General features: G+C 36.9%; 1 long non-coding RNA gene across 1 annotated transcript; it reads right to left on the reverse strand.

Annotated features, from left to right (window-relative positions):
* Nucleotides 1–293: 293 nt before the first annotated feature.
* On the reverse strand, nucleotides 294–26,903 carry LOC143270868 (uncharacterized). The gene is made up of 4 exons (XR_013048073.1): nucleotides 26,638–26,903; nucleotides 22,525–22,694; nucleotides 2,458–2,541; nucleotides 294–1,321 (listed from the first exon to the last, which is right to left on the reverse strand). It is a non-coding gene; the product is annotated as an uncharacterized LOC143270868 (long non-coding RNA).
* Nucleotides 26,904–27,430: the final 527 nt, after the last annotated feature.

The following is a 27,430-nucleotide window of genomic DNA, read 5'->3' on the forward strand; positions in this document are numbered from 1 at the left end:
AGTCTGGGTCAGATAGCTATCCTTCAAATAGTTAATTGTCACCAGGAAATAAGCTCTCATTGTTGAAAAATACTAGCACTTACTAGTCTTGTGAATAGGAGAAAACTCTTGCAAAGTAAATGATATACAGTTTTATTTAAAGGGGAATTTTAGGAAACTATCAAATATAATTCTTTCACATAGGAAATTATACATTTTCACCAACTGGTACAGCCTGAGAACTTAACTAATGAGATGAGGAAATACATTTTTCTTAACTTACCAAACGTCTTTGCCCTCCCTTATCTATGACAATGATCCATAAACATTTTAAGGTTACTAAAATAAATTTCAGAAATATTATCAATTAGCTTTTCCACTCTCCTGAAAAATAGAAACATGATTATTGTTTGGAAGAAAGCAATCAGAAAAGTCTTTTAGTGATGACATTTTATGATTTTATTATTGTTAAATTTCTTACAGTGCCATAATCCTTTATCTATCAAGTATTAATTCTGAGGAATATAATCATTGCTTTTTATTTTGTTTAATATTCCATCTGTTTCTCTCAGTGATCCTGCCATTTAGGAGGAAGTCAATCCAATGTGCTGTATGCATCAATGAATTACCCTTACTAGGGCTCAAATCTTCTTTGACTTTCAAATCTGTGTTCTAAATATTAGAGAATCAAGCAAGACCTGATATTTGACAAACATATAATATATACATTTTGTTTATTCTTACCATAATAAATTAAGAATAGTTTTTCATCTGTGAGGAACAGAAAGATGTTACATTCTCCAAAAGAGAAGATGTAGAGCTGATATTTTTTCATTTTTGTCTTTTTAAAAATTAATTATTTAATTTTCTCATATAGTATATCCTGATTAGTTTTCCCTCAATCTATTCCTCCCAGTTCCCTCTACTTGTCCTGTCCTCCAGATCCACTCCCTTTCTGTCTCTCATTAGAAAAGAGCAGACTTCTAAGATAAAATAATCAAACATGAAAAAACAAAATATAATAAAATGAAGGAAAAACTATAATATCGAAGTTGGATATGGCAACTCAACAGGAGGCGAAGAGTCCCAAGAGCAGGCACTAGAGTCAGCGACCTACTTGTTCTCACCATCAAGAGTCCCATAAAAATACTAATCTAAAAACTGTAATATGTATGCAGAGGACCTGGTGCAGATCCATGTAGGCCCTGTGCTTGCTGTTTCAGTCTTTGAGCTCATATGTGCCTTGCTTAGTTGATTCACAGGGCCTTGTCCTTCTGGTATCCTCCATCCGCTGTAGCTCTTACAATCTTTCTTCCTCCTCTTCTGCAGGGTTCCCTGAGTTCTGAGGGGAAAGATTTGATTGAGACAGCCCATTAAAACACTCTCCACTTAATGTCTGGCTGTGGGTCTCTGCATCTGTTCTCATCTGCTGCTAGAGGAAGCCTTGCAGATTTGGTATTTTAACTTAGTCATCTTGCTGCATAGCTTAGAAAACTGTTAGCAAAGTGTATTGAAGTATTTGTTCTTATGTTCCAGAATCAGAGAGGAAAACACATTCAGGCATTCAAGATACAAAAAGGTTCAAAATACTGTACAAAATGAGAGATGCTCATTAATATGGGTAGCTCATTTTGTCAAATGATATTTGTTTTTCCTTAATAAGAGATCACGATTATCAAATTCAATTCCTCTGAGAATCTTTCTTAAGTGCAAAGTGCTAACAGTCCCTGAAATTTCCCACCTGTTGATTTGGGTCTGTCTGTACTTCAAAATGGCTCATAATAGTATGAAATGAAAGGAAGTTTTCAATCTGTTAATTTTCTTTCTTAAAGCCTTTTGTGGGCCCAATCTTTGCCTTTGACTGGTTTATAGATGTAATCACTATGACGAAAATCACTGATGATTAGCTTAAATCAATTATTCTCTGGTAAAATAACAATAAAGCAGTAATTCATACACTTTAAAATTTCTGTTAATTTGTAATAGCATGCAATGTAATGGACTTCATTATGAAAAACATGCACATGTGTAACAATTCATGTCTATGTTTACTTCTATATTCATTGTGTTGTATAGTTTATGAACTTGTGTCATGTCCAGTAAATCATTTCAAGACCTTAGTTTCCCACTTGCATACCTCTTTATCATTTTCTTTTCATCTAAGACCAGTTGTGTTTTCACTTACTACATTTTATTCAAAATTTTTTATTTCACTGTTGGTCTAAACTAAGGATACCTGACCAGGTTTTGCACCAACCTGAAATAGTTTTGTTCACACAATTTCCCCTGTGAAAAATGCCCTTCCTTCATTCCCTGTTCTGTTATCTAAAATCTTAAATGTCTTCCAAGGCTCACCTCAAAGTTCATTTTCCCTGTGAAAACTTCCATTTCTACACAAATTCATTCTTGTATTTTGTTGCTGTGATAAAATACCGTGACCTAGGCAACTTAGGGGTCAAAGAGTTTGTGTTAGCTTACATTTCCAGAGGCATAGGAATCCATCATGGCAGGGAGGCATAGCAGCAAGAATGACAGCAGAGTCGGAAAGCTGTGAGCTCATAACTTGAACCACAAACACAAAGAAAGGACTGATTAGGAAGTGGTACAAGCACTCACAGAGCTAGTTCCCAGTAACATAATTCCTCCAGCAAGACTGAACCTCCTAAACCTCCCCAAACAGTGACACCAACTGGGGATCAATTATTAAACTATCTGAGCTGATGGGGGGCACAGTCGCAGTCAAACTACTATACTTCACCCTTAGCAAAGTATATTTAATATTTTAATTTTTATATTCATTCTTCCTATATATCAATAATGAACCCGATAACTTGCCATAAATTTTTACAAATATTTGCATGTGAAATTTATTATATTTCAATAAAGAAACATTTAAGATTTACTTTGAGGAAATACAAATACTATAGAGAGAACTCTGGAAGTGCATGCTAGGCAAGATTAGTCATATTTTAGTTGGTGAATTTGAATGAGTCCTTATGTTTTGATTATATTCTGTTTACTCATATATTGAAGGATTCTAGAAATAACTTTCTTTTATTATGCTTTTCAGATAGCACACCCTCAACAAATACTTTGATTTCATAGGATGAGTAGCCCAGCTTAAATATTTTTTGTCACCTCCATAATTAATGTCCAGTGTAACAGAACTGGGCAGTATTGTCTTTGGGATGATATTGAATTATAAGGACTCCTTTCTTGTGAATGGGATTAAGTGGTTTCCCTAATAGAAAGCTTGACAGAGAAGTTCATTCCCTCTTTTACTCTTTTGCCTTTTACACTGTAGTTACATCTCTCCAGAGGATTGAACATACAAAGCATCATTCTGGAAGTAGGGATTCAATATTCTCCAGATAATGCAACCAATGAAAACATAAACATAATTGACATCTTCACACAGAGCTGATAGGTAATATTTGTCTACCCCTTTTTTTTTTAAATTACTCAATTTGTAGTAGCATTTTTATTATAGGAACATAATTAGGCTAAGACAATATGACTGTCAGATGGAATCTTGCATATAGAGGTGCTTTGCAGAGTATATATATATATATATATATATATATATATATATATATATATTTTTTTTTTTAAAAAGCTTGTATTAATTAGTATGGGGTTCAGCCCATGAAGTAGCTGAAAAGATTCTTTAGAAAGCAGAAATCTCTATACCAGACAATCACAAAAAAAATGTTGCATGGGTAAAAGAAATATAAAAATAGTTCATGAACAGGAGTTGAAGGCCTCAGTAAAGGATGGTTTACAGAGATGCTGCAGATGGTGTTGTATGGCACAAAGAGTATAGTGGGTGTGAGGGTATCTTGCCTGGAGAAAGTGGGGGTGTAAAGAGAGACTGACAGAAAAATTGTCTGAATAACAGAGGGACTAAATACAGAGTGTCTTATAGTAGTCTGGAAAAATGGAAAATATAGTGTAAGTTTGAGTTGTTATGTTATCCAGATTTTCTCAGAAAGACAATAATTGGAAACACTAAAGAAACTGGAGTTATTGAAACTTTGTAGCTGAAAGGTTTTTCTGTGTCCTGGCCTGATGGTGGTCGGGACAAATCTCTCCCACTTGCATCCCCCAAGTAAACACACAGAGGCTTATATTAATTATAACTGCTCCATCATTAGCTCAGGCTAACTACTGACTAGCTCTTACACTTAAACTCAGTCCATTTCTGTTAATCTATATGTTGCCACGTGTTCCATGGCTTTACCTGTGTGTTGTTACATGCTGCACCCTGGACAGAGAGTAGGTGTCTCCTGACTCTCAGCCTTCCTCTTCCCCACAAGTTCGCAACAAGTGCCTCCCGCCAGAAGGGAAAATGAGGTTACAAAAAAAAATCTGGAGATCTCTGGCTAGGCAGATTTTTATGAATGGGGGTCTTAGGAGGTAATCGGACACATCTGTCCCTGTCCTGCCAAAAGGCTGTGGGACTGTGGGTAAGAGATTTGTCCTGACCACGAGCCAGGCAGGACACCAGAAAGACTTCAAGTTACAAAACTTTATGTAAAAATTTTTATTTACTTTAGAATTGAGGAATTATCATCTTATATTCTAATTGTTGATTATATGTCCTCATATAAAATAGTCTTTGAGAAATTTGAGAATTTGAGAAAGTCAGCTTGGTACTAAAGTATGCAACCATAGCTTCAGAAAGGGAGCATCACCATTCATCAACATTTATAATTTCATATCACGAGCCTTCTGTTCCTACATTTATTCTTAATTTAAGTGCACAGTCTGGGAATTAGCTGACATGACACCAAGACCATCACACCTCCCTAAGTATCACATATAAGTAATATTAAAGTATTTCTGAAATACTATACTTTCATCTGCAAAGTGAGAAATGACATCATATTTTTTTTTACAAGATGACAATGAAAGAAAAGGAGTTCCTGTCTATTTCCCAAGCCAAATATTAAGCCAGTTCTCACTCATCTCAGGCAGGAGCTAGGAGGGAGGGGAAAGAAAAGACCTGCACATCAGCCACCTTTTGGTGACCTAAGTCATTGAAGTTCGGGAGGCAGCCAAATATCCTTGGAAAGATATAATTGGACCACTGTGCATAATGAGGATTTCTTGACAACTGAGTTTATCATCAATAAGACAGAAGGCACTGCAGTGATATAATGTTTATGATTTAACAAATAAAGCTTGCCTGAAGATGAGAGGGTGGAGCTAGCCACTAGATAACTATAGAGGCCAGGCAGTGGTGGTACACGTCTTTAATCCCAGAACTCAGGAGGCAGAGGCAGCTAGATCTCTTTTTGGTTCAAGGCCACCCTGGGCTACACAAGATGGGTCAAGGCTAAAAGAGAAGCATAGCCAGTCATTGGTGGCATACACCTTTGATCCCAGCACTTGGGATCACATGACTTAAATCCCAGCACTAGGAATGTGGATACAGGAAGTGAGATGGCTGGGCAGAGAGAGGAATATAAGGCAGGAGGAGACAGGAGCTGAGAGCCATTCAGCTGAGTATTTTATAGAGGTAAGAACTAGTGGCTGGGTGCTCTGCTTCTATGATCTTTCAGCTTTTACTCTGATATCTGATTCCAGGTTTTTATTAATAAGACCAATTAGCATTCATGAAAAATTGCACCAAACATACTGTGCCAATTATGGCTGTCAAGGTTGGCAAGCAACAGATAAACAATGCTACAGAGATAAATCCCAGACACAGGGAAAAAAAAGAATGGTGCAAGGGGTTGAAGTAGTGGCTGAAGTGGAAGTAAGGCAACAGAACATGAAATGGGGGATGTAAGTTGCTTTCCCAGTGGCAACAGGACAATGGTTTTGAGGGGGAGGGGGAATGGCCTTCTCATAAAGAAAAAAGAAAAACATAAAAAGAAGAGGCTATCACTTTGAGCCACATACTAATCCAAGTCTCTTAAAGACATAGTTAAAGGAAAAATCAATGAGGTAGTCTAGTTGGGTTTTATATTTTGACTCTTTACTCTTTTGGCTCTTTCAGTTCTCAAATAAACACACAATAGACTTATTACTACTTATAAATGCCTGGCCTTAGCTTGACTTGTTTCTAGCCAGCTTTCCTTAACTTAAATTATCCCATCTACCTTTGGCCTCTGGGCCTTTTCCTTTTCTTACTTCTGTAAATCTTACTTTTACTCTTACTCCATGGTTGGCTAGGTGGCTGGCCCTTAGCATCTCCTTCTCCTTATTCTCTTATTCCTTCATCTCCCTCTTATGTTCTCCTTCTATTTATTTTTTTCGCCTTTCATCCCTGCCTATCATTTCTCCTACCTAGCTATTGACCATTCAGTTCTTTATTAGACCAATCAGGTGTTTTAGACAGGCAAAGTAACACAACTTCACAAAATTAAACAAATGCAACATAAAAGAGATCTCCATGAATAGACTGTGAGTGAGGGGGTAAATTGAGGGTAGGGGATGGGGGATGAGAACATAAGGGAATGGGATGGTCGAACTGGAACATGGATGGAATGGAAAAGCAATGATAGAGAGAGATATCATGGGGATAGGGAGAAACTGGGTGCTAGGGAAGTTCCCAGAAATCCACAAGGATGATCCCAGCTTAGACTACTAGCTATAGCAGAGAGAGTATCTGAACTAGCCTACCCTGGTAATCAGATTAATGAATACCCTAACTGTCATCAGAAAGCCTTCACCCAGTAACTGATGGAAGCAGATGCAGAAATCCACAGCTAAACACCAAGTTGAGCTCCAGAAGTCCAGTTGAAGAGATAGAAGCGTGATTCTATGAGCAAGGGGCATCAAGATCATGATGGGGAAACCTACAGAGAGAACCAAACCAAACAAGGGGAACTCATGAAATGTGTACCAATAGCTGTGTAGCCTCCATGGGACTAGACTAGGCCCTTTGCCCATAGGCAAGACAGTTATGTAGTTTGATCTGCTTAAGGGGCCCCCTGGCAGTGGGATCAGGATCTATCCTTAGGGTATGAGCAGGGCTTTTGGGAGCCCACTGCCTATGGTGGGACACCTTGCACAGCCTTGGTCCAGGTGGAGGGACTTAGACCTGCCTCAACTGAGCATATCAGACTCTGCTGACTCCCCACAGGAGGCCTTGCCTTGGAGGAGGTGAGAATGGAAGTTGGGATGGGGGTAAGGCTGGGGAGTAGGAGGAAGGAGGGGAGAGGATCTGTGGTTGGTATGTAAAATGAATAAAAATTTCTTAATAAAAAAGAAAAGAAAAAATGCAACACATATTTGCATCATTAAGCAAATGTTCCATAGCATTAACAAATATAACACATCTTAAAATAATATTCCACAACAAGGTAGTATAAGTGGAGCTGTTAATGATGGGTGATGTTCTGTATGCTATGAAAATGTGTTGCTCTGATTGGTTGATAAATAAAGCTGTTTGGCCAATGTGAGGCAGAATAAGATTAGGTGGGACATTCTAAGTAGAGATAGACAGGAAGAGGAAGGAGAAAGAGAGTGGAGGAGATGCTGCCAGCTGCCACCAGGGGAAGCAAGATGTAAAGGTACTAGTAAGCCACAAGCCACGTGGCAGAGTATAGATTTATAAAAATGGGTTAATTTAAGATGTAAGAGCTAGCTAGCTAGAAGTCTGAGACACTAGGCCATATTATTTGTAAATAATATAAACCTCTGTGTGTTTTTTGGGTCCAAGCGGATGGAGGACCAGCAGGTGACTGTGGGCCAGGCGGAACACAGGAAAACTCTAGCTACAGAATATGCTGTTGTTCAATTGAGAATAGAAAATGGCATGAAAAAAGCTCTTGAAGTTCCAAACAAGCACATTCTAAAAGTCAAAGATCTTTATGGTGAACATGTAAGCAGACCAATGCATTGAGTGATGGCTAAGACTAGTAACGGGTATGGGACCAGGAGGCCCAGGAAAGATTAGTATCCTATCCAGTATCCTAAATAATCCTAACATCTCAAATGAAGTTTATCCATGCATTATAGATTGAAAGATTTGGAAGCACAGTTTTCTTTTTTTTTTTTTTAATTTTGGTAGTAAAACTGGTTGTTAGAGTAGTCTGGAAAAGAAACTGAAGGAAGTATTTAGGAAGACTGATATAGTAGTCTATTCAAAAATTCTGGAGTATAAAGGTGAGAAAGGTAGTGGACTAAGAACTATGATTTTTGAGCAATCCACTAAAGCTGTGAAAATTATACCTATGCCTAATGGACAACTAATGTTGATATACCAATGTGTGCCAAATTGATTAAAATCTTTACCCAAAGGAGAACTTTTCTCTCTTGAACATGCACAGTGACTTCCCTCATGGACTTGATGGTATTGTCACAGGGAACAACCTGGTGGGCAGCCCATAGGTAACAATCACATTGACAATGGCATTGGAATGGGAAATCTGGTCCTGTAAGTACAGGAATGAAACACATAGGATTTGCAATCAATAAAACAGGGACTATGGAGAGAGGGAACCTTTGGTAGTAGTATAGAGAACATGGGGTAATTTGGATCTGAGATGAATATGTACTAGATAAATGAAATGCTAAGCAATGCACTGAAGAGAAGGAAGATCACTATAAAAGAGAAATGAGGTAGAGCCAGAGCAATGTACCTTGGATGGAAAAGATTGGCCTTGGAATTATCCTTATTGGGGGTACTGGCATGGAATGCATAAGTACAGACCTAGGGTTTGAGCTTGAGATCATAGGTGAGATTTTGGACCACATATGCTCTGTGAATCATAATTAAATGAGCCCAATTGGGCTTTAACCACATGGTTTCCAACATTGAGTACATGGACCAAAACAGTGAGTGCATGAGCTATGATGTGGAGTGCATGGGCTTTCCCATTGAGGCCCATGGACCTGAGCACATATAGCATAGTGCCTGAAGTAGATGGGCCCCGTGATGGATTGTATGGCCTGGAGCACATTAATGAGAGCAATTTGAAGAGCATAGATCCTGCTTTTGGGACTAGCATTCAGTATATGGGCTTGGCCATAAGTATCATCTGTGGCGCTAGCTTCTACTGGTTCACTGAGATGAGGTCAGTCAATGTTGGAGAAGGTTTAATGGTTCCTTTGGCTAAGCTAGAGGCCATGATTCTGGTATAGCCAGTATGGCCTGCCAGAAATCACCCATTTGATTTTATATGGAAATGCCAAAGGAAAATTCAATAAATGTGACCAATTCCTCTATGCAGACATCTAGATGCAGAACACAAAGTTCAAGAGGTGTTGTGTGGTTTTGAGTTTCTAATGGTGGCTGAAGGACCCTGTCATATGGTGAATGGCATGAAGCTGATTGGCTTAGAGATTCGTGCTGAATTACTAGAAATGCTCAAGCATTTACCTTTTAAAAACATCAAGACCAGAGCTCTGAATTTGTATTTTGATGTCTTAACCATTTTAGCTCATTGGCTGGATATATAAAGATGTTTGGAAAAATTCAGTTACTTTAGGGTAATTTGAAGTACCCTTTAAACGACTGAAGTTACACTTTTCTATTTGCATTGAGACTGCAATGTGTACAGTTTTTTGGTAGTTGTGGCATCTTGCTGATATTGAATATTACTCTGATAATATATACCAGTTCCTGAAGAAATATACATTTTGAAAAGAACCTGGGCCCTAATTCATGTTGTTGCTTTCTAAGTATACAATCTGTTATTTATTTCTAACTAATATCTTTTATTTATTCTTTGACAGTTTATATATACAATGGATCTTATTCATACCCATTCCCTTCCTCCCACCCCATTCTTTCCTCATTTCCCTCATATGATATGCCCAACACATCCCCCACTTCCTCATGTCTCTCTGACTCTTTTTTTTATTGTAGCCTACTAAGTCTAATTAGTGTTGTTTTCTGGAAGTTGACTGATCCTATTGGCTTGATCTAGGGTCTTGTGCTGGTAAACACTGTTTCTGTGAGTTCATGAATGCAAAAACTCTGTCATATCCAGAAGACAGAATCTCATAGCATTCTTGCTCATCCTCCACCTGTTACATACTTTCCTCACCCTCATTTTCACAGTATTCCCTGGACCTTGGTGGGCTCTGATAATAGTTGTCATACTTAGGACTGAGTACTCAGTTATGACTTTCCGTGTTGCTGCCCAATGCTCTATGCTGCTGTTCAGGATTCTCTGACCAAGTCTGAGAGTAGCACTAGTCTGTGGGTATCAACATATTTAAAGAGTAGTTTGACAATGTGCTCACTTAGCAAAACAATATCATAGGTTCATTAGTGCCATGGGATTTTGAGGAAGTTTACATTTCCGGGCATGAATTGTATTCTGAGTAGCAGACCTCAAATTCAGTAAGAAAACAAATGGTTAACTTTACAATAAGCCTGTTGTTCACGGTGGTTTGAAAGAGAAATATCCCTTATATGCCTGTGCCTGTGTATTTGAAAGTTTGGTCTCCAGTTTGTAATGTTGTTTGGGAAATTATAGAACACTTAGGACAGAATCTTGTTGAAGAAAGTACATCACATAGGGTAGAGGGCAGTGTGAGAGTTTATCACTGTTCCCCCTTTCCAGTTCACTGTCTTTATTGCCTGTTTGTGGGGTTGAGATGTGATCTCTCAGCTTCCTGCTCCTGCTGCCTTTCCTGCCACTATGGACATCTAACTCTCTGAAACCTTAAACCAAAATAAACTCTTCTTTAAGTTCCTTTTGATATTTTATCACAGCAACACAAATAGTAACTAATAGGCTCTATTTTACGAGTAGGTGCATCTTGCCACTCCCCACTCCTTCCTCACTAACTCCTTGCCCCCATCTCCACTGAAATCATTAATCCTTAACATACCTCCTTACTTTCATATTACACATGTTTTACTATTTTTTAATTTCTAATGCCCCTCTCCCATTCCTTTTTCTTGGGCCTAAATTAAACACACAAATCTAAAACTTAAAAGTGGGATCTAGAGGGCCTTTTTCATCCATCATCAGAGAAGCTTCCTCCTGCAGCAGATGGGGACAGATACAGAGTCCTACAGCCAGACATTATTTAGAGAGTGAAAAACCTTGGAACACTCAGCCTTAAATAGGTTGTCTCCACCAAATCCTTCCCCGAAGGGTTCAGGGAATGCCACAGAAGAGGAGGCAGAAAGATTGTAAGAGCCAGGGGATATAGAACACGAAGAAAACAAGGCCCTCTAAATCCACATAATAAAATCTCATATAAACTCAAAGAAACTGAGGCAGTATGCACAGAGTATACATGGATCTGTACTAGGTCTTCTGTGTATATATTATATATATAGTGTTTTATGGGACTCGTGAATATGTGAATGAGTGGGTCTATGATTCTTGTGACTACTCTTGGAATCTTTTCCTTCTGCTTGTTTTGTCTAGCTCCAATATGATGATTTTTGTTTTATCTTATTATATTTTATTTTGTTATGTTGTATTATTATCCCTTAGAAGCCTTTTTGCTTACTAATGAGAGACAGAAAAGGAGTATGTGGTTGGGAAGGGAGATGGGGACGATTTGGGAGGAGTAGAGAAGGAGAAACCTTAATCTGGATATGTTATGTGAGAAAAAATATTTTCAATAAAAGGGAAAAACCTGTCATCTACATGTGTGACAGAACAAGGTTACTTCAATTACTATGATGTTTTCTAGTTTTATCCATGTCCTTTCAAATTGTATGATTTCATTTTTATTAATAACTGAATAAAATTTCACTATGGTTATGTACCACATTTCATTATACATATCTCTGTTGATGAGCAGCTATTTATTCCATGTACATGGATGTACAAGCATTTGCTGTCATTTGCTTTCTTTATGATACATGTTGACTGGGGGTGAGATAGGATCTGCATTTCCTTTATTGTTGTGGATACTGAACACTTTTAAACATGCTTATTACCCACTTGTATTTCTTCTCTTGAAACTCTCTGTTCAGCTCCACTGCTCATTTTTTAATCGGGTTGTTCATTTTTTCATAGGTTTTATCAGATCTTCAAGAATTTCATTAATATGTTTTGATCATGTTCATCTCCTTTCCCAACTCCTTCCAGATTTATCCCCTTGGCCTATTCCATCAATTTTATGTCTTCTTAAAAACATAACATTGGATTGAAATTTGTGTTGTCCATACATTCTTGGATGTGTGGCCTTCCACTGTATCACTGTTGACTTACTAGGGGCTACACTCTTTAAAAATACCAACTCTTCTTCTTTCAGCAGCTACCAGTTGCCACCAGCTCCTATGCTTAGATGGGAAATCACACCTTTCTTTCATAACTTGAAGACATTTTTCTGACTTGGGCTTGCACAGTTTTTGTGCATGATGTCACAACTGCTGTAACTTCCTGTGTGCATTTTCATGCTATGTCTATAGAACACCGTTTCCTCTGGATTTGGAGGCAGGATGAAACATGCCTTTAATCTAGATCTTGAGGTGAAAAGACACACATCTTTATCTGGGCGACACCTTCTTCTGGAAACCTATATGAGGACAATGGAAGAAGGAAGGGTTTGTTCTTTGTCTGCTTGCCCACGCCTTGCCAGCACATCTATTGGAGCCTAATTTTTCAATATTCCAGCATATACAGAAGACCAACTGAGACACCTGGGCTTGTGGGCCTGAGCAACTGCTAGATTCTTGAATTTTTCATTCACAGCTAGCCTTTGTTGGGGACTGTAGCTTGTAAGTCATTCCAATTATATATATATATATATATATATATATATATATATATATATATCTCAACCACAATACATGGTAATACAGACACTCATGACAGGTCAAGGTGCAGAGAAAAAGGGATTACAGAATGCTCAGCCTAAAATGAAACATCCATATCACACCTGTATTTGTCAGTATTCTCTACAGTGACAGAACTTATGGATATATATATATATACCTTGACCTGTCATGAGTGTCTGTATTACCATGTATTGTGGTTGATATATTGTGCACCCCAATAAACTTATCTGGGGTTCAGAAAACAGAACAGTCACTATATAAAACATAGGTTTAGGCAGTGGTAGCACATGCCTTTAATCCTAGCCTTCTGGAGGCAGAGATCCATCCAGATCTCTGTGAGTTCAAAGCCACACTGGAAACAGCTAGGCATGGTGAAACACGCCTTTAATCCCAGGAAGTGATGGCAGGAAGGAGAACGGTATATAAAGTATAAAGACCAGGAACTAGAGGCCTGTTAAGCCTTTAGGCTTTTGAGCAGCAGTTCAGCTGAAATCCATTCAAATGAGGATACAGAGGCTTCCAGTTTGAGGAAACACGATCAGCTGAGGAATTATTGAGGTGAGGTTAGCTGTGACTTGTTCTGCCTCTCTGATCGTTCAGCCTTCACCCAATATCTGGCTCCCGGTTTGTTTTTTATTAATAAGATCTTTTAAGATTCATGTTACAATGTATTGCAAATGGAAACTTTTAGATGAATTAGAATTGAGAGATATATTAATCTATGGGTGAAATGATAATTCATTACGAGTTGATTTAGTTCTGTGCCCATGTAGTACAATAAAAACAGTTGGTCCTCTCCTGAGGCCTATTTTATCTATCCAAAGGTTCTTGGGCCTGATAATGGATGGTGACCGGTACAGGCTTCATCTTGTTTAGAGATACTTAAATACAATCACAAATTATTTGGTTACACCCATGATATTTGTGTCACTACTGTACTAGTGGGCATGTCTTGCCAGGCCAGTCATTACTGTAGCTTTCAGAGTGCAAATCCGAATAAAATTGATCATCCCTTTTTCTTCTCTTGTAGCATGTATAGTATTTTCCACATTTTGATAGCTATCTAGTGGAGATAAAGCTTTCAAGACTGTACTAACTTGGTTTCTGTATGTTTTGTGACTCAGTTGTTATGTGTCTTCAGAAAGAGGGTCTCATTCTCAAGTTCTTGATGGTAGCCAATGACTATGACAATACTTTGTGTCTTAGGACTTCTAATGCTTGGATAAAATACCACCACCAAAAGCATCTTGAGGAGGAAAGGATTTAGTTTGCCATAAAACTCTCAGGTAGTACTCTATTACTCAGGGAGAGACTTCAAGGCATCAATCTGGAGGAAGAAACTTGAGCAGAAGCCATGGAGGAATGCTGTTTACTGATTTCTTCCTCCTGGTTTGCTCAGTTTGATTTCTTATACATTCCAGGACTACCTGTCCAGACATAAATGCACCCATAGTGGGCTGTGGCACAAAGAAAATACCCCACACACTTACTTGCAGGGCAATCTGATGGGGGCATCTTCTCAATTACTGAACCCCCATCTCAAATGACCCTGGCTTGTGTCAATATGAGAAAAAGAAATCAGTATGTTTGTAATGTTTGAAGGTCTATGAAATATCACTGGCCAACAACTCAGAAACAGGTAACCCATTCCTGGCATTGGAATTTTTCTTAGTTAGCCAATGATGCCTTGAAAGGTATTGTAACTTGCAATAAAGTAAATTTGTAAATCTTTTTATGTATGTGCATGTATATATTTTATGAAGCTTCTATGGTAGTAGGTTTCCATATGAATTTTTCAAAATGTCTTTAATATTTTATTCCTCTTCATATCCCCTCCTTTAATCTCTTCTTGTAGCCTCAAACTTAATTTAGCCCTTCCTGTTACATTATTTTCTTTAAACCATTTATAGCATTGTTTTCTATATCACCTCCTTTGAATGTCCCACACTCGCATGGCTCCTTACTAATTTCCTGACATCTATGAGTATCCCAAATGAAAAATATGTATCTAAAAAATTAAAACTAGCATCCACAGATAAGAGAAAACATGTGATTTTTTTCTGGGACCAAGTTTCATCATTCAGAATGATTGCTTCCAGCACAACCATTTACCTGTGGATTTCATAATTGTAAGAGCTGAGCAATATTCCATGGGATATTTTAATTTTGAGATTATTGTGAATACAGCAGCAACGAACATGAATAAACAGGTATTTCTACAGTAAGATATAGATTCCTTGATTATCAACCTGAGTGTGATATAAGTTGACCCTGTATTACACCTGTTTCTATGTTTTGAGGAATCTCCACATTGATTTCCATGGTGTCTGTACCAATTTTCATTCCTACTTAGTGAATATGTGTGCCCTCTCTGCTTGCCTTTTTCTTGAGTTCTTTACATTCTATGTACTAATCCTTTGTTGGATATAGAATTGTCAAAGAGTTCTTCCCATTCTATTGGTTGCCTCTTTACTTGATTGACACTTTCTTTTCCTAAATCTGTTTAATTTTGTGAGGTACTATTTGTTAATTATTGTCCTTATTTCTTGAGCAACTGGAGTCCTATTCAGAATGTCCTTACCTATGCTTATATCTTAAAATGTACTTCCTACTATAACTACTAGTCATTTAAGAATTTCAGATTTGGAGTTGACTTTTGTGATGGGAAATAGATAAAGATTTAAATGGGGTGGGGTGGCTTGGGACGGCAGGCTGGATGGTTGGAGGAGGGAGGAGGGGGATCTGGGGGTGGTATGTAGAGTGAGTAGAAAAAAATTCTTAATAAAGAAAAATGAAAAGAAAAAAGACTTTAATACAATATTAAATAAATTGAATGATAGATTAAAAAAATATTTAGTTGAATTCTTCTACAAGAAGATAATCAGTTTTCCAAGTATGATTAAATGAAGAAGTTTCCCTTTTCCAATCTACTTTTTGCATCTTTTTCAAAAGCAAACAGCTATAATTATGTGGCCTTGTATCTGGGTTCTCTATTACACTCCATTGGTCTAAAGCTTTTGTGGCAGTTCCATGTTGTTTTAGTTACAATAGCTCTACAACATAGAGCTATGTTTTTTACTCAGAATTGCTTTGGCTACCCTTGGTATCTTGTGGTTCCATATGAATTTTTCAGTTCTTTTTATGCTTCTGTGAAGAATATCACTGGAATCTTTACTGGGACTGAATTGAATTTTGTAAGCCATTTTCACAATATTATTACTTCCAAACTGTTAGCATGAGAAGATTTTTCATCTTCTTGTGTCTCCTTCCTTCCTTCTTCCCTTCTTTCCTTTCTTCCTACCCTCCTTCTTTCCTTCCTTTTCTTTCTTTCTCTCTTTTCCTTTTTTTCATTGTTTTCTTTCTTTCTTCATTGTTTTCAAGTCCTAATTATAGAGGCCTTTTACTCCCTTGGTTAGGTTTATTCCAAAGCATTTTAAAAAGAATATTGTAAATGGATAGTTTCACTGATTTCTTGTGCATATGTGTTTTTTTCCAATTTGTTTGTAACTGGTATGTAGAAAGGATAATGATTTTGTGTGTTAAATTTGTATGTTCCTACTTTGAAGAAAGACTTTGTCAGTTCCAAGAGTTTTCTGATAATATCTTTAGAATCTTTTATGTATAAAATCATGTCCATAAACTAAAATACTTTGACTTCTTCCTTTCTGATTTTTATCTTTACTATTTGCTTGGCCTATTGATCTAACTAAGGTTTCTAGTAGTATATTGAATGAGAAGAGTGTGTTGTTCCTGATTTTTATGCAAATGTTTTATTTTCCCTCACTTAATATAATGTTAGCTATGTTTTCAATATATAATTTGTTATATTGATGTGTATTCCTTCTATATTTTGAGTTTCTTCAAGTTTTTTAACGTTAAGTGATGTTTGGTTTGTCAAAAAGCCTTTTCACTTAGGTCAAGATGCGATTTCTGTCTGTGAGTCCATCTGTGTAATTTATCACATTTACGGGCTAATGTGTAGTGAAACATACCTGCATCTCTAGAATAAACTCAATTCTAGCATTGTGAATGATCTTTTTTGATGTATTTTTGAGATTGTTTGGTAAGACTTGTTTTAAAATTTTTGTTTCTAAGTTCATAGATGTTGAATTTCCATGTTCTTATTGTTGACTCCTTATCTGCTCTAGGAATCAATATAATAGATTTAAAAAAAAGAGTTCAGTATGCCTAGTGGTGGTGGGGTATGCCTTTAATCTCAGTAGATTAAAGGGAGGCAGAGGCAGGTGGGTCTCTGAGTTTTGAGGCCAGCCTGGTCTACAGAGTGAGTTCCATGACACCAGGGCTACACAAAGAAATCCTGTTTCAAAAAAACAAAAAGAAGTATTCAGTAATGTTCCTTTCTTTTGTATTTTATGTCATTTTTATTATTTCTTCCTTGAATGATGATAAATTCAACAGTATGTCCATCTGGGCCTGGACATTTTAAAGTTTGGAGTTTTAAAATTATTGCTTCTATACTGTTGCTTATCACAAATTTGTCTAAATTATTTTATAGCACCTTAGTCTATTTTTAATAGGTAAAATTCATATATAAATTCATTGACTTACTTTAGATTTACTAATTTTGTAGGATATATGTTTCCAGTTTGTCTATGTTGTCCTATATATTATATATATTCTGTCCTCTTCTTGATCCATTCTATTAATGAGACTTTCAGCTGTCGCATGAATCTTAAAAGTTTTTATTAATAAAAACAAACCTGGAGCCAGGTATTGGGGTGAATGCTGGAAGATCAGAGAAGCAGAACAAGCCACAGCTACCTCACCTCACCAGTTCCTTAGCTGATCCTGTTTTCTCAGACTGGAAGCCTCTGAGTTCTTATCCAAATGGATCTCAGCTGAACTGCTGCTTAAAAGCCTGAATGCTTAACCAGCCTAGTTCCTGGTTTTCACACCTTATATAACTTTCTGCTTTCTGCCCTAACTTCATGGGATTAAAGGCTCACTTTTGGGGATTAAAGGCATGTGTCACCATGCCTGGCTGTTTCTAATGTGGCCTTGAACTCACAGAGATCCAGACGGATTTCTGCCTCTGGAATGCTAATATTAATGGCATGAGTGCCACCATTTTCTAGCCTTTGTATCTAGTGGCTGTTCTGTTCTCTGACCCCAGATAATTTTAATCTGGGGCACAATATTTTGGGGAACGCAATACCACCACATTCAACAGAACTTTTATTAGATGGATTGTGTTTTCAATTTTAAGTATTTCATTTCTTATACATGTACAAATCACTTTATAACTAAAGACTCATGTATCCTCACAAATGTTCACAAGGTATTCAGATTGGTTTTCTTCAGTATTTCTCTTTGTTGAATGCCAGTTTTATATATTGTATTACTTTCCTTTTTTCATTGATCTGTTTGTCTTCTTGACCAGGAGATTATTTTCTTGTTTGATTTCTTGGAACATATGTGTAACCATTCTTTTTAGTTCTCTGTCTGGGATTTCATTTCATTCTGACTTAATGGCATTTCTATAGGAGTAGTAATTTTGGAGGAGTTGTGTTAATTTTTGTGTGTGTGTGTGTGTGTATTTCTTATGCTACTGTGTCAGAACTTATGCATCTGTTATTTCTTTGCTTGGTTTATTTTTTGTCAGCTATATTCTTTCACTATGCAATAATATTCATGTGAAATTTAAATGTGATAAACTGAAATGTGAAAGTCAGAAAAGATTCCCTTAGTCAAGGAGCTCAAGTTGCATTTTATAAAGTCTGTATTGAATCCTGAATAGGATAGTAACTAGATGAGCACCTAGCATTGCTTAAGATTGTTGCATAAATATACTAGTAAATTAGTAACAGGGGCCGCTTTAACCTTAGTAACCCTTAAAGGATAAACAACTACCAGTAAAATGGACAATGTTGAGATTTTAGTGAAGATTAGAAATGAAAAGAGAAGCAGGGTGAGTAAGGATAAAGGGCAACTATTACATCACAATTGTAAAGAAAAAAGTATTGAGTTAGATGCTTTAGTTAGGAGGGGAAAGTTGGGAAACTGCTAGGCACCATAGATTGCTAGTTATATAAATGTTCCTTAAGTTAAAAGGGATGAGATAAGGATGAGAGAAGAAAGAAAAGATGTAGGAGTGAGAAGGGGAATATGGGACATGTGACTGAAGAGTACAATAAAATATGAATTCCTGTAGACTGTGTGCAGAAACATAATCAGCACTCCTAAAAGCTAACTGAGCAATATACAAATAAAAGGAAAACTTAAATCATAAGCTAGTTTTTCTGCTAGAGTAGAGATAAAGTAGCAGAAATAAGAAATAAAGACTGCTTGTGGAATGAATTGCTGGCATAAGGGCTCTGAGCTAAAAAATGAAGTCCTCAGTTTGCTCTGGTTCTAGCAGGCTCAAATTTATGCTGTGTACAGGCAGAACAAGTGGGGTTCTTGGTTTATACAACCTCAGTGTTCTTGGAGTTCTGACATGTGGGGGAGAGGAGGTTATAAGTTCTTCCCTGGGAGTCCCCTAGACCCCTTGTCTCCATAACAGCCTCTTGAAAAATTTATGCTTTACTCTCTTTGGCTGATTCCTTAAGTAATCTGGCAGGCCAGACTGGCAGATCGGGGCTTTTTCTTAGGTATAAAATTTGATTAATTTATTCAGTCTCTTTGAACCTCATATATAAACATGAGGAAGATAACACTGTTCTTCAGTAAATAGCTGTTTTGTTTCTTCTATGTGCTCAACTCTATGGTAGGTGATAAATATGGGGAGTATATTAATTATGCTAATTCGTTGATACAGTAAATAAAACACCAACTTTCTGTGAGTTAACATAACTTATTATTTGACCTCACAAAAACCCAGTACAGGTGTCTTGGCTCAGAAGAAAGTAATTATCCACACTGTTTCAGGGATCCTGAAACGATACTCAGGGAGTGGTTCTCAAAGTTGGTTATCCACTGAAATTTCTAAGGTGTTAAAAAAAAAAAAAACAACCCTGGTATCTGGGTACATCCTTTAGAGTTTTAACTGGCTTAGGCTGCAGCAAAGGTGTCAGGCCTTTTCCAGTTCCTGGATGATTTTAATATACAGTCAAGTTTGAGAACCTGTTCCTCTATCTACAGACAAAATAGAAGGTAATGATAAAGGTGCATTTACCATGTTTTTTTTTTTGTTTTTTGTTTTTTGAGATAGGGTCTCTATGTTGCTCATGCTCACCTAATATTCCTGGGCTCAAATAATTTCCCTATCCCAGCTTCTCATATCATCCAAGCTACCAGTACTTGCAAACTTGCTTGGTTATATCTGCATTTTAACTATTGTGCTTAGGTAGTGAGATACATTACTTCTGCTAATAAATGAATTGACAAGCATTGTACATGCTTTATTATGCCTCTTTTGCCCAGTTATCAGGAGGACATAGAAATGTAGTATTTGACTAACATCTAAGTAGACATTTGATATTCCAGAAATTTAATAAATAAACCATGATTATCATTTTAAAAGGTTATAATTATGATAAAAAGCAAAAGCATTAGTTCCTAAATGTATTTTGAAGACACTTCACATGGACCTTAATTTAGGTAAAGTGTCTTCAGTAAACACACAACTGAACTGAGGCCTCAGTGCCCTAGACGAGGATGGGTGGAAAGAATAGTACAAAGAAGGAAAATAGCTTGTGCAAATGTCCCAAGGATAAGGTTATTTTAAGAAGCAATTAAATGGATTTGTAAAAATGAAGATTACAATAGAAAAATGTTTTACAAATGTTAACATTTGAGATTATTGTAGTTATTTACTTGCACCCCATCTTTTGGATCCCTGCAACATATTCCCTTGCAGACCAAGCAACACAACTTTGTCCAATATTGAAAGGGAGGGTAGGTGAGAATTACTGAACTTTGTAGGTTATAAATAGTTTTAAAAAATCAGACTGTTTTCATAACTCGTGAAAGCATAACACATTAAGTACTCACCCCTTATCCTGCTTACTCTCCCTTTTATTTGACTGAACCCATTCTTCTTTCAACCAGGCCCATTCCTCTTTTCATGGTAACTCACTGAGTTTAATTAAGACTGCTTGCATAAACAAAGATGGAGAGTGATTTACTGGACTTTGAAAAACTTACTAGTTGCTACACTACTGAGAAAAATGACACATTACATGTGTGTTTTTTATCATCAAACTTTTACATTTATTTACTTGTTAGTTCATTTATTTATTTGTTTTTTTCATTTTTATTGGTTTATTTATTTTTTTTCTATTATCAGCTTGATGCAGTACAAATTCTTTTTCCCCTTTTCTATTTTAATAAAAAGGAAAAAAGTTATAACTAATATAAGAAAAACTATATACAAAAGTACAATAACTATATACCACATATACAAGCAATAAATACCTAAAGTGTCTAGTCCATTTGTATTCGACAAATTCAGAAAAAATAATTCCATTATCTATCCTATTTTGGTAAGTCCAAAATGTACCTGATTCACTTTCTATCTTAACTTATATTACTAACAGAACTATCTTATAATGTCTTTCAAATTTATACACTTAAACCTCTTTAGTGAGTTTCTTTCCTGAAATTCTTAACAAAGAAAACTATACCTATCTAATCTTCACCTATAACTAACTAATCTTCAACTCCCTCAGAGACCCAAGAAGGAAATAATATTTCCTAATAAAAAATAAAAACAGGAAGTGCATGCAAGCAGCTTCCAGAAAAAATGTGACTTGACAGAAACAGTCAGCTGCCTGGACAATCACCTGAGGTTTCTCCACAGTGTTGGGGCATCATCTTCAGCCTATAGGCTTAGCATATCTGACAGACTCATTTGTGAAGTAGGATGTACACAAGGTCAACAGTTCCACCTCACATTTGGTGAGAGCAGTGCATGTACCAGGAACATATGAATTCCACTAGTGTCATGTCATGATTCAGAATTTTAAATTCTGGAAATTGTTGCTTTTTTTTAATCAGCTGTCTATTCTTCTTGGCTGTGTGTGTGTGTGTGTGTGTGTGTGTGTGTGTGTGTGTGTGTGTGTGTGTGTCTTCATCTCAGCATTCCATTCTTCTCCACATCCCTCTATTAAATGGTAGCAATTTTAAGAAGACGACACCCACATTCCCAAAGAGGTGGTGTGGGGCTGGTGGTTTTTTAGTCTTTTAATGGGTTTGGGGTCTGGGATAATTTTCATTGTTTAGGAGGGTTGGTAACAAATTGTTGTTAAGGGTTAGGAAAAGGACCAAGCAAAGGAGATTAGATTTAAGGTTCTTGTTTAAAAAAAAGACAGTTACTAGTTTTAAATACTTTACATTGGATTGGATTTTTTATATTGTATACAAATTATATATATTGAGATTGATATTGTTAGAAAATGCCATACATACATTTCTAATCTTGCTCAAGATATTGTACTTGTACCATTCATTTAACAATGTAATGCAATTTGCTGATCCTTGAATGTTATTATTACCAACCATTAGGATATAAAGAAATAAAAGTTAATAGTTAGACATTACAATAGAATCTGTAGTCATATTAGGTGTGTTTACAAGATTGAGCAGATATATTTTACATATACAGGTCATCTTCAAACCCTTCAGAGATCTACAGAATATGGCATTTAAAATGTTTTATTAACTTAGAAAATTTTTCTTTTTTGTTATGACTATGAGACATGTCAGCTCCTGGCAGTACCAATCTACTTCAGAGAAAATATGGGCATTGAAGAAACTGCATATGGAGTTAACATTCATTGTGGCAATAGCTAGCCACTGGACAACAAAGTATTCTCAAATCGACTGCTGACAAACAAGACAGACAGGACATGAAACAAGGGACTACCGATTCTTACCAAAACAAGTGTGATTGTGGCTTTAACAAAAGGCATCTTCTGAGGCCAGAACAAAATGGCACCATCCCTGAAGTGGCCTTTGCAATCGGGAAAAGGTACAGTGCCCTTTTCTTTGAAGGCAGCTGAACAGGCAGTGGACCAATGGCTTCTGATGTGCAGTGGAACAGCAGCTGAAACAGTTATTCTTGAAGAGTAACTAAGCTTACATGGTTTTAATTAAAGTTGTGATATACGTTTGTTTATTAATTCATAACACTTGCAGCCTTCAATATATCTTTTTTTAATTAAGATATTTTGGCATATACTAATTGTATGCACTGATGGGGTGCAATGCTTACTTGATACATACAAATATTACACAATTATTAAATGAGGGTAATTGGTACATTTATGATATCAAACGTTCATTGTTTCCTTGTGGTAGTATACTAGAATGCTATCATCTAGCTAAGTATGGAGATACAGATCTCTAAATACAGATGCAAGCGGGTTGTGAGTTTGAGATTACTCTAGCCTGCACAAAATGTTCCAGGCCAGGATAGGATACATAGCTTAAACAAAGCAGACAAAAATGATAGTAATAAAGCCAAGATCCTACCTGCTATTTATTTTTAAACACACATTACTCTAAACTATTGTTAGCTTACTGTATAATAGACCATCATCCTATTTACTTTTTACCTTGTAGCTATTCAATAGCTTCTGCTTAGCCCACACTCTCCTCTCTAACATCCCAAGTTTCTAAAAGTTCTTTATTTCTGTGAGAACAGCTTTTAAAATTCTATATAGTAGTGAGATAGTATGATATTTGTCCTTCTGTTCTTGTATCCCCTAACATATCATTCTGCAGTTCTGTCCACTTTGTTGCAAATCGCACTCCATTATTTTTTCATAATAGCATAGAATCACACTGTTTAAATATACCACCTCTTATTTTATCTGTTCATCAGTCTGATGGGCACTTAGGTTGTTTACATTTATTGGATATTGTGAATGGTATTTCAGTGAGCGAGGGATGCAGGTCTCACTTTAAAAACCTGGTTTAAAAGCCTTAATTCTCTTTGGATTTATAATTAATAGTGGGAATGATGAATCACATGGTAGCTCTAGTTTTAATTTTTGAGAGCCTCTATAATGTTATACCACAACAGTCATACTAATTTAGATTTGCACAAAAAGTGTGCAAATATTCCTTCTCTTTATACCTACTCGAACAGTTATTTTTTGACTCTTCAATAAAAAATTAATCCAACTGATATACCTAATAACTCATTGTGATTTATATTTGCATTTCCATGATGCTTAGTGATGTTCAGCATATTCTTTTGTACCTATTGGTCATTTGCCTTGTTTTGAAGGAACTATTGAAAAATTTCTCCCGTTTTCAATTAGATGTTTATGCCACTGAGTTGCTTGAGTTCCTATTATATTATGAACATATATATATATATATATATATATATATATATATATATATAATTTGCAACTCTTTTTGCCCATTCCATTCCTCAACTCTAGATTATTTTTGTGTATGGAAGCTTTTGGGGGATTGATTATGTGATTAGAATTTCTAACTGATTTTCCAGTTATTTTAGTGTATAAGCTAAACTTAATGCAGCATCTAATAACCCCATGACTAATTCTTCTCCACTCTTACTGTCTAGCTTCTCCTTTCTTTCCTGCAAATCTTAAGCTTTAAGTTTGAGATGTTGTGACTCATCATTGTCTAAGCACAGATTGCTTTTAGATACTTCTTTTTTATTTATTAAATTTTTTTAAATTCATTTTACATACCAACCACAGATCCCTCTTGCATCCTCCTCCCGCTTCCCCCAGCCTCCCCCTCTCTATCCCCTCCTCCAAAAGGGTATGGCCTCTCATGGGGAGTCACTAAAGCCTGGTACATTCAGCTGAAGCAGGACTGAACCCCTCCCCCTGCCTCAAATGTGAGCAAGGTGTCTAAGCATAGGTAATGGGCTCCAGAAAACCAGCTCATGCAATTAGATATTTCTTTCCCCTGCCTTTATTGTTCTTTCTTTGGCATTTACAACATATATTCTGTCTATTTTCCTTCAACTACGTCCTTTCAATTTGAACTCTATCTAGTGAGCCCACCTTCAGGAAGTCTTCTATCATGCCTATGGACCTGAACAGGTGTGCTTCCTCTATCACTTATAAGGCTTGGAGTTCTCATCTGTAGCCTGTCATTCAATAGCTTTGTATGGAAATACTCTGTTTATGCCTCTGGCTTTGTAAATAGGCTATGAGGCCCTGAAGGGCAGACCTCATCACACTTTGTACCCCAGTTCCTAGTACCAGCCTGGCAGAGTGCTTTGCTCAGTAAATACATGTTGAATTGAAATTACCAATTCCAAGCTTTCGTTAGCCTATCCAGGTTACTGGGACTCTTTGAAATCAATTCAGGTTTCTAATGCCCCAGAGCCAAGAGCTAATGTCAATATAAGGCCTTAAGACGTGCCTGAGGAGCTTCTGAAAAAGCAAATCATTTTATTAGTGTAAACTGGTTCCGGTTAAGATCAGGGTTGGCAGACTGACACAGCTAAAAGACAGGAGCTGAAGAAGCGCCTTCTCACCCCTGCCCTTTGCCCTCTTACTCAATTGCTGAGGTGACAGCCTGTCCAGGAGGCAGGTCAGGGAGTTTAATGGACACGTTCCCAGTCACAGACTTGGGCTGAGGTTGGCATTCCAAGCCAAGCTCAGGCTGTCTTGAATTGCTTCAGCTCCCTGCTTTCACAGTGTTGTTGTAAGGGTGTATGTGTGCTGCATTCTTGGCAGGCTGTAGTTATACCTGATGTGGAATTAAAAACAGAGATGCTTCAACTCCTTTTAAAGGGAAAAGGTGGAATCTTCTCAGAAGTCCAACAGAAAATAAGAATCAATGTTTTTGTTTCCTCGTACTCTTGTAGCTTGAGAATTTACAGCACCAGACTAAGGAATAGAAAGTTTTATCCAAATCCATTACCTGTCCTTGTGAAACTAGCATTAATGCTTCTTTATTTGTTGTTTTAAAAATTCAATTTGATAGTTTTCTGTGCATAGATGAAATGTAAAGCTAATCCCAGACAGGGCTTGTTGACTATGCTTCTCTGAATAGTATGAAGTGATTCCTTGCTAAGAATTATTCTAGAACATATTGTGGCTATGGAGCCTAGGAGCAGAGGGAGATGAATATGGGGCCTGAAAGCTAGGGAGATGAAGCGCTATTAACCCCCTTCTGATGTAATCCAGGCACTCAGTACTGGAACTGGGCAAAATCCCATCAGATCTTACAGCCTCTCTTTTTATTTTACTTTAGCTATTTCACTAAAAGGAAAGGATAGCCACTCAAGCCACCACAATTGGTCAAAGACCATATTGTCTAATATTGGCAGTACACAAGGAAGCCTAGACCTCAAAATTCCATTATCTATGTCTAGTGTTTTCTCTACACACCAAAGATTTCATCTTCAAAGTATTTTTATAAATATTAACCAGTGAAGGCTTTGAGCTAATCATGTGGTTTGAAAGCAGCAGTCATGCATTGATCCAAGGAGTAAGTATGAGGTGGCAAGGAGCCTAGATAGGTTGTTAAATTTGACCAAAAGACAGTCAGGACTCTGGCATGGGAAGTCAAGGAAGATCACAGAAATAGTATTCTTGTAAAAGATTGATAAAGGTCAAAGATAATTTCTGGCCCTTGGCAGTCATAATACAGTAAAGTCCTCTAGTAGTTTTTTTAGCATCACTGGTTAACTTTTGTTTTCCTTTTCTGTGTCACTCTCTAATGTCTTATCAGAGTGGGAATCAAAGTTTAATAGCCATTAAACCTGTTTGCTTTCCAGTCAAGGGGCAGCGTGAGTTTGAAAATCAGCAATGAGGGATGGTCTCTGTTTAAATAAGGAGAATGTGACTTATACAGTTGCACTGAGCATCATTATTTGTAGGACTTCATCTCCACCCCATGGTCCAATATACTTATCAAAAAATGTAATCATTTTAAATCAGAGTCCCACATTTTCATTTTGAAGTGGACTCCATGGAATGTACATAGCTAATACTGGCAGATTTATATTGTCCTCAACCATTCTCTACTTTGCATTATGAAAAACTTACAATGTCAATTCTGAGCTCATGTAGCATGGAAAATCATGTATGAGAACTTCACAAATTTGAGACACTTCTCCCAAATAGTGCAACTCAGAAAGAACAGGTGTTGGTGATTTCCATTTAAGTGCAGCTTTGGGAAGTTATTGCAAGCATACACAGACCTTTAAAAACAAAAGCAAAAACAAAAATAAACGATCACAGTACCTTATATTTAACCTCTTGTCACTCCCATTTTGAACTACTCAGGGTACATGTTGAAACAAGATGAGATGTCTAAGAGCCAAGTTTGTGGGTATGTCTAAGCCAGTGAAAAGGACATGTGACCCTCTCCTTTGTAATTTGATTGGTGGGAACATTTCTAGAAACTGGTGCTGGCAAAGCTTTGGGGTGATACAAGAGACAGAACCCAATCCAACTCACCCTTTTCACAGCTGTCTTAGTGCCTGACAGCTGCAAAAATTTGTTTTTATGAAGTATGCAGTTCTCATTTCAGATAGACTTTAGAAGAAACAGCCCCAGCAAGCCAATTAAATAGTATTTAGTTCCTGACCATAGTCTTCCTTGATGGCTCATAGTTCTTCATCAGACAATATTCATTCTGATCTTGACAACTAGATTCATGTTGCTTGGCATTTTCTCTACAGAACAAAACAGCAGCGGGCAAGGCATAATTAACTACTGTGGGGGTTGAAGGCATCATTTCCTTAGAGTAGACTATATAGGCTTTAGGCTTTGTATTTGAGAAGGGCAGGGGCTTCAGACAGTCTTTTCACAGCCTTCTGTTTTTATTAGCCTTAAT

This window comes from Peromyscus maniculatus, chromosome X (genome assembly GCF_049852395.1).
Source record: "Peromyscus maniculatus bairdii isolate BWxNUB_F1_BW_parent chromosome X, HU_Pman_BW_mat_3.1, whole genome shotgun sequence".
Lineage (NCBI taxonomy): Eukaryota > Metazoa > Chordata > Mammalia > Rodentia > Cricetidae > Peromyscus > Peromyscus maniculatus.